The sequence below is a fragment of the Euleptes europaea genome, chromosome 1 (genome assembly GCF_029931775.1).
Source record: "Euleptes europaea isolate rEulEur1 chromosome 1, rEulEur1.hap1, whole genome shotgun sequence".
Taxonomy (NCBI): domain Eukaryota; kingdom Metazoa; phylum Chordata; class Lepidosauria; order Squamata; family Sphaerodactylidae; genus Euleptes; species Euleptes europaea.
In genome coordinates, this window is record NC_079312.1 from 133,993,582 (window position 1) to 134,007,179 (window position 13,598).

Here is a 13,598-nt window from a genome sequence, read left to right on the forward strand (position 1 = left end):
AGGAATCACTACATCAGAGTGAACCAATTGGTCTCGCAAGGAGGCCGTTCTGCGTAAGCCAAAGGTGGGTGTATCTGAACATCCCAGTATGCCAGAAATTATGGGCCAATGTCTTTTTATTATTTTTTGTATGACACTGGAATGTTTGCTATACGTGAGAGAACAAAAAATATTTGATCTTTTTATGGGTGATTTATTTTCCAACAAGGCTGTGCGTTCTAGTCTGTCTGCTCTTGTAAGTGCAGCATTTAACACTTCACTGGAATAGCCTTTAGTAGTTAGTGTTGCACATAGTTGTTCAGCTGATGAATTGTAATCCTCCTGGAGGGTGGAGTTCCTTTTGAAGCGCAGGAGCTGGCTAAACGGTAAATTTCGTCTCAAATGTACGGGGTGAAATGAGGTAAAATGTAATCCCGTGTCATGAGACATGGGTTTTTTATATGGTTTGATTGCTAAAGAGTGTTCAGCAGTCACAAAAATTTTCAAATCCAAAAAGCTAATATGAGAAGGATGGCTAGCTCCCGAAAAATGTAAGTGGGTGTCCAGAGTATTAATCCAAATGGAGAACGCATCAAAATTAGAAGGAGAATTAAATATGAATAACAAGTCATCCACGAAATGTCTGTAAAAAATGAGTCCGCTCTCAAAGGGATTGTTGTTAAACAGAAACGTTTTTTATAAATGGGCCATCTAGATATTGGCAACGGCCGGTGCGCAGGCCTTGCCCATCGCCACGCCTTTGGTCTGTAAATAAAAATTGTTCTCATAACGAAAAAAAATTATGTTCAAAGACCACATCAAGCAAATCTATGAGAAAAGTCTCTTTTGTGAAGAAGAGTTGATATCACCGATATAGTTTTAGGCTAAAACAAAAGTTTTCTTATATGGCTCACAAACCACTTAAGAGCACCCAACTGATTTTCCAACCCCTCTTACAATCAGGGGTGAACCTGTTTGTTGTAGGAGTGTGATAAATGGCCTTGAGCCCCAAAAGCTAATTAGTCTGGAACAGTAACATCAGGCAAGTCTGGTTTGGCCTTTTTGCAGCCTAACAAATCTTGGAAGACAGTTCCAGTTTCCCTCTGTAATTATGTAATTAAAGGATAACCTCTTCATTTTGTCTTCTTTCTTGAAGTTTTTTTTTTGTCATATGAAAATTATATTCTCAACACACAATCTATATACACATTTACTCTGAAATCATTCCGTGGGGCTTATTCTTTGGTAAGTGTGCATAGGTAAGGTTGCCTACCTCCAGGTACTAACTGGAGATCTCCTGCTATTACAACTGATCTCCAGCCGATAGAGATCAGATTACCTGAAGAAAATGGCAACTTTGGCAATTGGACTCTATGGCATTGAAGTCCCTCCCCTCCCCAAACCCTGCCCTCCTCAGGCTCTTCCCCAAAAATCTCCCACCAGAGGTAAAGAGGGACCTGGCAACCCTAGCCATGGAAGCTTGCTGGGAGGCCTTGGACCACCAGCCAAACACTCTCAGTCTAACCTGCCTCACAGGATTGTTGTGAGGATAAGAGGGAGGAGAGGGAAATGATGTAAGTTGTTTTGGGTCCCCGTTGGGTAGAAAGGCAGGGTACATATGAAGTAAATAAATAAATATTTTACATCAAACCCTAGAAGGCAGTCTCCTGTTAATTGATATGTAGGACCATATGGTTTATAAGCAGGGCAGGAGGGGATGAGATGACCAACCTAAAATGCAGGACTAATAAATCTGATGCCAGTGGGGCAGATATGTTAATCTGTTGCAGGAAAAAAAATAAGAATCTTGTAGTGCCTTAGACAAAATAATGGTGGTCTCAGAAATACCTACAAAATCTTAAGCCACAATACATTCGTATCTAACAAATGAAGCTTTGACTGTCAAAAGCTTATACCCTGAAAATTTTGTTGGTCTCGAAGATGCTACGGGACTTGAATCTAGCTGTTCTACTGCAGACCAACACGGCTGCCCTCTGAAATAACGCATATGTTAGTTTCTTTTTTTGGGTATCCTGTTTGGGCTCCGCCATAATTAACTACGCATCGGGACTGAATAATGGGCAGAAAGACAGAAAGAAGTAGGTCACAATCCCCCCAGTCGGATCTTGTCAAATGGAACTTACTTACAATTGGACAATGCTCATGGGGTAATAGGCCATTGATTGCCACAGGGAAGGAAAACATTATAGGTTTATCAACTCCATTGTCAAGGAGAACTTTTGATCAAGAAAAGATGCATTTCAAAGAAGGAGTAATTTGCATTTTAGCCAACAATCTGATCTGGTCTGTATGCAAGTAGGCTTGAAGGGAACAAAAGAACGATTTTCGCATCTCTTTCATGTAGATTCAAATATTAATAATAGCATCAGTTTAATATCCCTTGGTGATTCTCCTGCAACAGTCTAGTCTGGTGCTTCCATCATTCGAGAAACTTGCTGTGCTTACATTCCCCCCCCCACACCCACACACACAGAGAGAGAGATACTTTCCATCTCTGGGATTCTGTTTAGACAGCTGTTGAACTACAATTGCCATTGGGTATCTAGATCTGTGATCAGAATCTCTTGCTATGGGGAGAGAGACAATCCAACTCAGGGCCAAGGTGCAGAGGGAGGGTTATTTTTTACCATTCCCTCATGTTTTTGTTTTGTTAGTAATTTAAGTAGCATCCTACAGTTGCTTCCTGCCCCAAGAGGAGAAATGTGCAGGTACCTATAAGATACCTGTATGCTTTCACCATGCGGTACCGGGGGTGGGGACTAGCTCTCTCTGCAGCACAACTGCAATCTGGAATTCCTCCTTCCTTGCAACTGCTTTTAGCCTTTTAAAACACAAGAGCTGTGACTAACCCAAGGTCACCCAGCTAGCTTCATGTGTAGGAAGGCTCTTACCTTCCTGCCCTGCTTCTGAGGTTCCCAGGGTTGGTTTGCTGACCATGGTTGGTAAGAAAATATTGAACTGAATGGACCTAGCTCTGCTCTTGTGTTCTTAGAGCCACTAGGTCATGTGTGGTTTACCAGAAAAGAAAGACAGTGGTCATTTATGCATGGCTATTTCCTCATGGTCACCCCACTGACTACTTCGGGGCTTTGCTTTAATTATGCATGCATTTTCCGACTGTCAGAGATCGCCTCACTCTCCCCACACATTTCTGCATGTTTTCCGGATGCTGACTAAACACAAATCCAGAAAACGTGGGCAAAATGTGTGGAAACGCACGGGGAGAGAAGGCGACCTCTGAAGGTTGGACAACGCATGCATAATCAAAATAAAGCCCTGAAGTAGTCAGCAGGTTGACTGCAAGGAAACAGCCATGCATAAATGGCCATTGGGTTCTGCTCTGTGGAAAGAGAAGTGCCTTTCCTGTTAGTCCTTTGTTCCAACTTATCTGGCCCTGCAAAAGAGAATTTTGCCTTGTATTTCAGTGGCATAAATAAATGCATCTGTTGTGTTTTGATTTGGTAAAATGAGGCTTCAATGACACATGGGGGGCTGTGAGTAGAAGGGGGCCGTCTTTAATGAGGTATTACTCTGAGGCAGGCACCACAGAGACCACCCTCAAAAGGCTCCTCATCTAACCTGTCATCATTGTGCCTCCAGATGTTCAAGCATTAAGGCCTGAGCCACGGCCTTCTCTAGGAATCTCATCTCCCTCAATCACCTGTCTTCCCTTCTAGAAATTGGACACACTTGAAGCTTGTGAATGTCGCTACACTTTACCGCGTGGCACAAGATGAAGTATGCTGCGGGCAAACCTCCCAGCTCTATGTATCATCCAGTGCAAAATAGATTAGCTGTGTGTGTGTGTGGGGGGGGGGGACCAGACAGCGGGGGAGGGCAATTTGTAATAGGCCTTTCCCTTTTGCGCAGGCATCCAGATTTCTCTGCATTTCCCTCCGTTACAAAGACGTAGAGGGAACACTTAAATGGAATCCAATTACCAGCATCTCCTTTGCGGGCACCCTTGGCAATTATCAGTTTAGTGGTGCAAAACGTAGTTTAGTAGCAGCCAAGGCTGGTGGGATTGATTTCTTGTTTTGTTTTAAGTGTAGTTAATCTAATAGTTAATTTATTTAAATTGACAGGGCAGAGCGAGAAGTAACAATTCTATTTTTTTCCCTCCATAGATTTTGATCCTAGGAGCTCAGCTTAAATAGCTGAAGGGGAAACGAAGGGACTCTTAAAATGACCCAGAAATATCAGCCTTTGTCAGCTTGGCAATTCTTTTAATTCATTACTACCCTTTTAGTATGGATTTTACGTTACAACTGGCCTTAATGTGCTAGCCAGATGTATACTGGTATCTGACTTAGCCACTTACAGGAAATCCTTCCCTAGAGAAAAAAAAATTAAACCACCAAAACCAATCCAGAAAAATGGTTTTACGGGCTTCAACCAGCTTCAAACGGACATCTAGCAAATGTTGGCAGATGGGTATTTGTTAACCAATTGTGTTGCCAAGGCGGTAGGCAGGAGCTGGGCTGAGAGCTTTCCTTCATGTGCATTGTTCAGGTCTCGCCTTTCTTTGCTCAGTACAGAACCGGTTTCTGGTTAATGGGCTTTAATTAGAAATGTTGATGGGGATTTAGGTTGTTGATGTTGGAAGACCATGCATATGTTGGGCTGGATTAACAGTGTTGCACACAGGAATTGGCTTTTATGCAGAAAGGCGTAACCAAGTCCCTGCAGGGTTTAAATTTCACTTTGGCCCGGGGGGGGGGGGGAATCATCATCTCTAACTCCTTCTTCAGTGTCACTGACAGACCCTGCTGAGATTTATTTGCAACAGAAAACTTTTTGATATTTTTGCACAGGCTCAGGAGGGGGGGGGACACCCAGAGCCATTGGCAGCGGGCCATTCTTTTAGAATAGGTTTAAATGTTTGCTTGAAAATGGCCATTGTTGGATCAAGATACCATTTGGAACTGAAATGCTGGAGTGCTGAGGTTCTCAATGAAGCAGCAGGTTTCGTTTCTCCAAGAATTTTCACCTATTACATCTATCACATTTTTATCCCACCCATCCTTCAAGGAGTTCAGGGTGTTTTGGCTTGGGTCTTTTGCCACCCCCCCTCCTCCACCTTATCCCCCCAACAACCTTGAATGGTGGGTTAGGCTGAGAGAGAGCGTGACTGGCCCAAAGTCATCCGGTGAGTTTCACAGCTGTGGGGATTTTAACCCGAATTAAGGAGCAAAGAGACCCTGAGACCTCGTTTCAGGAAAAACTGTTTATTTGCAGCTGCAGACTTAACCCTGCTCTCAGTGAGCACAAAAAGGACCAAGGGCCATTGAAAGGCAACAGGTGTATTTTATTCTTTTTCAGTGTATTCATTAATATGCATTATTCATAATGAAGGATGCATTCTACAGTTTTATTCTCTATTGGTCATGCAACACATACCTTTTACCTATTGGTTTATTTAACTTTTTACCTGTTTTTCATTGGTCATATTTACAACAATTTCATTGGTTACAAAAAGTTCTCTGGAACCTTCATTTACATATTCGTTACTGCATCTCTTTCTCTCTTGATTGGCTCTAAAATAACTTATTCTATACAATGTGATTGGTCAGTTTTGGATACCATCGTTTGCATATTAAGTTGGCACCTCAACAACATTACTTCCCATTTTCCCTTTGAAGCTTCCCAATTAATTTCTTATCTGGGACTTCTCTATGTCTCAGTAGTTCAATCAACATACTGTCTCCGTTCCATCTTGTGTAAGCTCTGCTTTCAGGCCAGAGCTCGGACTTTTACTCTAACCCCCTCCGTTCTCCAGGTGACCTTCCTCTGAACTTTTCTTAGTTCTCTTGGTGTTTTAATATTTTTTCAGTCTTACTGCCACCTCACTCCCCTCCCCAAACCTCGCCCTACTCAGGCCCCGCCCCAAAAACCTCCAGGTATTTCCCAACTCTAAGCTGGCAACCCTACCTTCATGGCTGATGATGTCAAGATGGGCTGGCTTGGTGGAGGGGTCTTGGGAGGTAATTATTCCTCACTGAGGAAGGGTGAAGTTCTGCCAGCCTTGAAGAAGGCTGTTGTGAGACCCCTCCCAAAGATGGTGTTCCCAGACCCCATGACCTTGTGAATGAACAGACACAAAAGCCCCGTTCATTTGGGTTCCCAGGAAGCTAGAAAAGTCCCACAGCCATCCCAAGTCTCTGCTTGATGCCACCCCTTTCCCTTATTCCTGGGGGGTACCAAAAACAAAGTGTGTAGTAACAGCTACCACCAGCAAATCAAAGAGTATCTCCTACTGGATGGGATCTGCCCTTCTAGCATGTGTGTTACTATGTAGAGGCTCTGCCTAGTTCTATTCTTGAGCAAAGTGATTGAGTGGTGGTGGCTGACAGCTTTAAGCATTCCTGAATGAAGCAGATTGTTTGGATCCTTTCCAATCTATTTTTAGGCCTGGTTATGGGATTGAAGCATTGGTTGCCCTAGTGAATGACGTGTGCCATTAATTATTGAGTTATTGATAATGCCAGGGTCCAGGGTAGGTTTCTTTAGTAGCGGATGCACCACAGCCTATTTCATGGCTGGGGCAACCACTCCCTCTCTTAAGGAGGCATTAGCCACTTCTCAGACACACTCAGCTAGCCCCCCACCCCCGGCAGATTTATAGGGATGCCAACCTCCAGGTACTAGCTGGAGATCTCCTGCTATTACAACTGACCTCCAGCCGATAGAGATCAGTTCCCCTGGAGAAAATGGCCACTTTGCCAACTGAACTCTATGGCATTGAAGTCCCTCCCCTGCCCAAACCTCACCCTCCTCAGGCTCTGCCCCAAAATCTTCTGCCAGTGGTGAAGAGGGACCTGGCAACCCTACTGGTGCTGTTTGGGGGGGCTGTCCCCTAGAATATTTGGGGGGGGGCATTTGGGGCTGCAGTGGGAAGTAGAGTTGCCAGCTCCAGGTTGGAAAATACCTGGAGATTTTGGGGGTGGAGCCTGAGGAGGGCGGTGTTTGAGGAGGGAAAGGACTTCAATGGGGTATAATCCCATAGAGTCCACTTTCCAAAGCAGCCATTTTCTCCAGGTGAACCGATCCCTGTTGCCTGGAGATCAGTTGTAATAGCAGGAGATTTCCAGCCATCACCTGGAGATTGGCAACCCTAGGAGGAAGGGTACACGAGAACGTTGCATGCCGCTGACAGAAATGTTTTCTAGCAAAAGAAATTACTGCTGGATCCAAGCCAAAATGCTGCTTATCAATGACCAAGTAGGCCTCAAAGAAAGAAAACAGCCTTCATATGACATTTTGGAAAAATGAGGTTTTCAAATAGTATCTAAATTCTTTAAACTATGGTTTCCCAATCCCTGGAATGAAGGCACAATGGCATTTCTAACAAGGAGTCCTGACACTTTTTACATATCAGATAGACAGAAACTCTTTATAGAATCTAAGTAGAGAAGGGGACTGCTGATTCCCAAATCTTTGATGCCTGTTCCAGGGAGAGGTCATTCTGACTAGAACTGTTTTCTTTTTGCCCTTTTCACAGCACCATGCAGGTGAGTGGGCTTCAGCTGGCCCTGGGGATTCATTGTTCACTGACAGAGGTTTTTTGTTTTCTTAGACAACAACACATCTGTGCTTGGATGAGTCACCATGCTGGAAGCTAAAAAGGAAATCCCAGAGTGTCAGAGAAGAGCTGACCAGCGCAGGAGAGGCAGAAGAGCCTCAATTCTCTCTGGATGGTTAGGCCATGACCTTGCAGACAGAGGCATTCGGCTGGAGGACTTCAGGGTGAGCGCCGAAGTGGGAAGTGTGCATGACAAGAGAGATTTTCCTGGAGGCAGAAGAAAGCCGATGACTTTGCTGGAACAGGGCAGGGCACACAGATGCACACACACACACACACATCCTGGCGGAGCTGAGATGCTCCTCAACAGGGTGCAGAAACACTGGCCCGTTTTCCTGGCTGGGTCCAGGCAATGGGGTAGAGAACACATGGAATAAGGCTATTAATGCTTGTTGAAGGAGTGTCGGCTGTCTCTGTGTTTTTCAACCGAACAATACAAAAGACAGAGAGAGAAGTTGCCACCACATGAGATGGAGACGCCAGGGCTGAGGAACAGCTGCAGCTGCCAACGGCCTGCTCTGGCAAAATCCCAATGATGGCGTCTTTGTGGCAGGACTGGGAAAAAAGGGAAGAGGGACTCTAGGCTGGGAGGGAGGCGGCTGGCTCTTGAAGCAGTGAGGGCAGCATCTTTCTGATGCTGAACATGGATCTATGGCGGAAGCAATCCGTGTGGGATCAAGGGGACAAGGAGAGAGTGAGCATTAGGGGGAAGAGGTGGCAGACTGAGAGAGAAGGTTAAGTTTGGATTATTTCTGCAAGATTTTCACTTTATTTATCTGTCTTGGTAAAAGTGCAATTCATTGGAAATGTTAACCTTTTCCCCCCTCTTGGGATTTTATTTTCTAAATAAACATCTGAAACAAAAATGAAATAAAAGCAGCCCCTCTGCCTGTTCTATTTCCATTTGTTAAACTATGATTTGAGCAACAAACTCCATTTTGTCTTCCAGATGCAAGTAACAAAACCTGGTTTGGGCATAAACTCTGGTACATCCACTTCTTGCCTCTTTTGCGCTGCACAGTGGGGAGGACCATCATCGTCACATCCTGCGGCAGTAAGTTCTGGAGATCAGTAACAAGTAGGGATGCCAGCCTCCAGGTGGGACCTGGGGATCCCCTGGAAGTTACAGCTCATCTCCGTACTACAGAGATCAGTTCCTTGGAGAAAATGGATGCTTTGGAGGGTGGACTCTATGGTATTGTACCCCACATGGTGATCCTTGTCCTCCCCAGGCTCCACCCTCAAATCTCCAGGAGTTTCCTAACCTGGTTCTGGGAACCCTATCCCCCACCCCCCTCTGGTGGCCAGGGAGGACCTGGCAATCCTAGTAACAAGAACACCTGCAGGGTGTTAATGGTGTTAAATGTCCATAAACAGCACCCCACTGCAATGCTATATCTGCCATTGTGCAGCCAATAAACTCCTGTTTGTGAATTCAGACACCACAAACAAGCCACAGTTAGTACAAACTACAGAGTCTTTTAGCAGCTGAAAGTCTCATTGTTTTGTGTAATCTGGATTTGGAGCTCCCCCGTACTGTCAAGAAAGTTAGAAAGTTCCAGGAAAATCTCCGCATACAAAGTTAATTTTAACAAGTCTAAAGTCATGGCAATTTACCTCCCAGACAATATTCTTCGAACTCTAACACTTTATTTCTTCTCAAATGGACTTCTAGACCATGGAAGTGCCTCAGTGTTCAGATTACTGATAATTGGTCTGAGCTTTATAACAACAATTTGCCCTCTTGCTTCACTCTTTAAAAAAAAGGACCTGGGTGCATGGAGGAAAATACACTTGTCACGGGTCGGTTGTATAGCTGCAATTAAAATGATTATAGTGCCTAAGTTTAAGTTCCTATTCCAAGCTGTACCAATTTACCTCGGTGCTTCCAGGCTGAAGGAGTGGCATGCATTGCTGGAATGATTTCTTTAGAACAATTATAATAATAAAAATGGAGGTAAAATAAACCCCCAACCGTTCTATATAGACCCATTGACAAGGGCGGGTAGGTGACACCTAATCTAGTATTACAATACAGCTCAGCTCTGAATAGCATTTTATTGTTTTACCAAACCGTGTCAAAAAATAGTGGATAGGTCAGGAGGAGCCTATGTTTGATCACTGCTCCCCTTCTTGACCTATTTTGGTCTCCTTTATCCTACCACACAATCAATGCTATTTCTAATGCATTCACACTGACAACATTAACAATCTAGGAAATGAAAAAGAAAAAGAAAATCTTTATACCTGGCATTTCAGCACTCACCCCATTGTGTTTATATACTATTTTCTGCTCTTAAACCCTTTCTTCACCCCATCTCCAGCATTCTAGAAAATCATTTTGGGAGCGCTTTGCCAACGAACTGGATTCCATAAGAGAAGCCAGTGTGATGTAGCAATTAGATTGTCAGACTTTGACCAGAGAGGCCTTGGTTCTAATCCCCTTTCTGCCATGCATTTCCCTGGGTGAATTTGAGCCACTCGCCATCTCTCAGCCTACCTTACCTCACAAGGTCGTCATGAGGAGAAAATGGAAGAGAGGAGAGTCACATGTGCCTCTCTGAGCTCCACAGAGAAAGGGTGGGATAAAAAATGTGAGAGATAACCAGGGAATCTGAGTGCCAAATTCCCAAGGCTTCAGGCTCAGTGTTTTCGATATTTCCAGGCAAGACAAATGTTCTGTGCTAATGACCTTGGAACCATTCTCAATGGCCTTAGAATGTACTTGAATCTTGGATAGCGGGGTCTCCTGTGGACAGTCTACTGAGCACATTTCAGATTTCTGAAACCCATTTTATATGAACAGCTACAAGCACGAAGGCACATGGAATGACAAATGGCCCAAATAACCTACCTTCTCCCTCTCTCTTCACATCAGATAACCGGCTTTCAAAACTGTGAACACATCGCACATGACACTTGTGAAAACAAGTCCCTACTCAGACCATAGATGCAATGAGAGTGGTTGGGAGGGTTGTGCAAGGAAGGATTCATACCTTTATGTGTAATGAGAGTGCCCTGTAGCTTTGGTTTTTGGAATAAGGCTGTAAACATTATTTATTTTATTTTTTTTTAATATTTCTAGCCCTCCCTCCCCTGACCAGGCTGAGCTCAGGGCGGGTTACAACAATTAAAATTTCCAATATAACAATAAAACAGTAAAATATATAAAACCATAAACCATAAAACAACCCAATTAATTTAAAAGGTGGACACCGTATAAATGTGCTTACTGTGGCAGGTAATGCCAACCATAAGCATATAATTGGTTCGGCTGTCCACCCCCAAATAGATCATAAACTGGGGGTGGGGAGTAGGGAGGCCAGCACTGATCTCATTTAATCTCACCTGTGGCCATCCTCAACCACAGGCCCGGCGGAATAGCTCTGTCTTACAGGCCCTGCGGAACTCTTTCAAGTCCCACAGGGCCCTAATGTTATTACTAGCCAAACCACCAGCCATCTGCCGCCAAGGAATCCAGAGCTCATCCTCTTTTACACAATGATAGGGGTAATCTCATCCCATTTACTAGTATGGTTCAATATTCTTCCCTTTAATAGTGAATAACTTTACATTGCTAAGAAATGGAATCCCAAAGCCAGCCACCCCCCGCCCCCTTATCTTTCACCTGGTGCATTTTAATAGTGGAGAAAATCATATACCAATTCAGACTTTCCGCTGGGAAGTAAAAAGTCAACAAATTCACCCAGATTTCCTTTAAAGAAATCACGAAAAGCAGCAGCAGTGTCTTGGCCAGCAAAACACAGAACTGTTTTGTATGTATTAGCATTCTAACTAATGACTCTTATTTGGCATCATATGTCTATAAGCCTGAAGCTATTGTTTATCGTATTCTTTTTAGTTATTTGAAATGGTACACAGGCACTGTTCCATTTGAGTTGGTGCCACTTTGGTCTACTCCTGTTTGTATCCTTAGTATTTTCAAAAAATGAACAAAATGAGGAAACCTTTTTACAAACCTGAAAGCGCCTTTAAAAAAAAAAAAGAGAGAGAGAGGCAGAATATCAGAATGACTGTACTCTTGGTATTACACAAGATTTAATTTTGGATACAGCTAGAGATGGGGCAAAGAGATCTGCCTAAGTATGTCCACCAATGTATCTGTATGCATGTGATAACAGCATGGTGTAGTGGTTAGACTAGAAATGGAGAGAGTCAGGCTGAAATCCATATTCTTTCATGTTTTTCATAGCTGTCCCCTGCCTCCAGTATTCTGCAATGCAACACTGACACACACACCCCAGCCCTTCCAAAGTCTAGGGTCAATTCCTAACGTGCTTTCTTGTCTCCCCGACTTTGGAACTTCCCATGTTTTTATGCCTGGATGATGAGTTCAATTACATTAGTCTCAGTTTGCTCACGGGGACATTGGTCGTTTATGCATGGGTACTTTCACTCACGTTCGCCCCTAGTCCGTCTCAGTTGTTCTTTGGAGTTATGCATGAGTTTTCCATCCATTAGAGATGACCTCAGTGCTAGCCCTCACAAATCCTGGGACTTCCCATTCCTCTATTAACTCGCTTCTTCCATCTCCCCTGAGCTCAGCCCAGGTAAAATCCCCATGCATAAAGCAAAGCGTGGGACACAGAAGCTTGGGGGAGTGACGTTTGTCTCACAGAAAACACTACAGCCAATTACAAAGCAAGGGGTGGGGATTCAAATGATTCCTGCTTCCTCTGAATCCTTTCTGAGCAGAAAAAAAGGATTTTAGAAACGAGGCTTGGGTTTCTCTCCCCCCCCCCAGTTCCTTTTAGAGAGCGGTTTTTTTAAATGACATGGCACTTGGGTTTCTGCAAAGGGGGGGCTTTTCTCTCACAGCAGGCACTACATCCAATTACAAAGCAGCATTTCAAGGGGTGGGGACTCCATTGCTTCTTGCTTTGAGCTTGGAGACTGCTGGTGCATAGATTCAGAACAGGGAAGTGTGGGTCCAGCGAGCAACAAACCTCAGGTAAACCCCCTATGCATAAACGACCATTCTGTGATACTCTCTGCCTGCCCAGAAAAGTTCTCCGTCTCCCTGAGGATGGCAGGGCCCTCTGCTTTTGCCCGAAGTCCACTGACAGTGGAGAGCAAGTTCTGCAAAAAGTTGCTTTGCTCACCGCTCATCACAATTCATCAATTGCTCCTCATCAGGGGAGAGTGGGACATCTGCCCTGCTGTGTCAGGCAGTTTATACACTTACCGCTCCTGCCAAGCTCATCCTAGCACTGGACAGCCTGCCTGGCAGCCTGGAATCCCTCGCAGTGGGCACACCTGCTGCTTCCCGACACCTCCTCTGCTCTTCAGCTCCATCGAGGGAACTAATTTTGATCACATTTCCCTCTCACGTCCTCTCACTCTGTCTCTCTAACTCCCCATGAGGGGACTTTAATAAAAAGTAAATCACTATTATTCTGTACCCAGAGGTAAAGGCTCATGTTCTCCTGATCCATTCTGATGAGGACCTTTCTATTCCCCTCAAAGTCATTTGGCATGTGGGAGTGGGAGTGAAGGAGAGTGTCCTTCAATAGTTGGGGCCCTGCTAGGGGAAGGTCAGAATCAGGGAAGACGGGGGGGGAAAGATCAACATCTGAGTGCCTGTTAGGGAGGCAGGCGGGAATGGCGCCTGCAGAACAAAGTACGCTCTATTGTGCAATGCAAATCTCCTCACCAGCCTTCTGTTTAGATGGACAAAGATTCCTTATTCACAAGGTAAGCTATGTAAGAGTTGCCCCATAAGGTTTGTTAGGGGTAGTGTGAAAGCAGACTTCTGAACACAGAGGCCAGAGTCTTCCCCTCTGCCCAGAATGCCTGATGCCCGGTCTTCCATCCCCAGTTAGATCAGAAAGGAGTAACTGTAACATTTGTATTTAACATTATTAAAATGTGGTGTAGTGGTTAAGAGTGGTGGTTTGGAGCGGTGGACTCTGATCTGGAGAACCGGGTTTGATTCCCCACTCCTCCACATGAGCGGTGGAGGCTAATCTGGTGAACTGGATTTGTTTCCCCACTC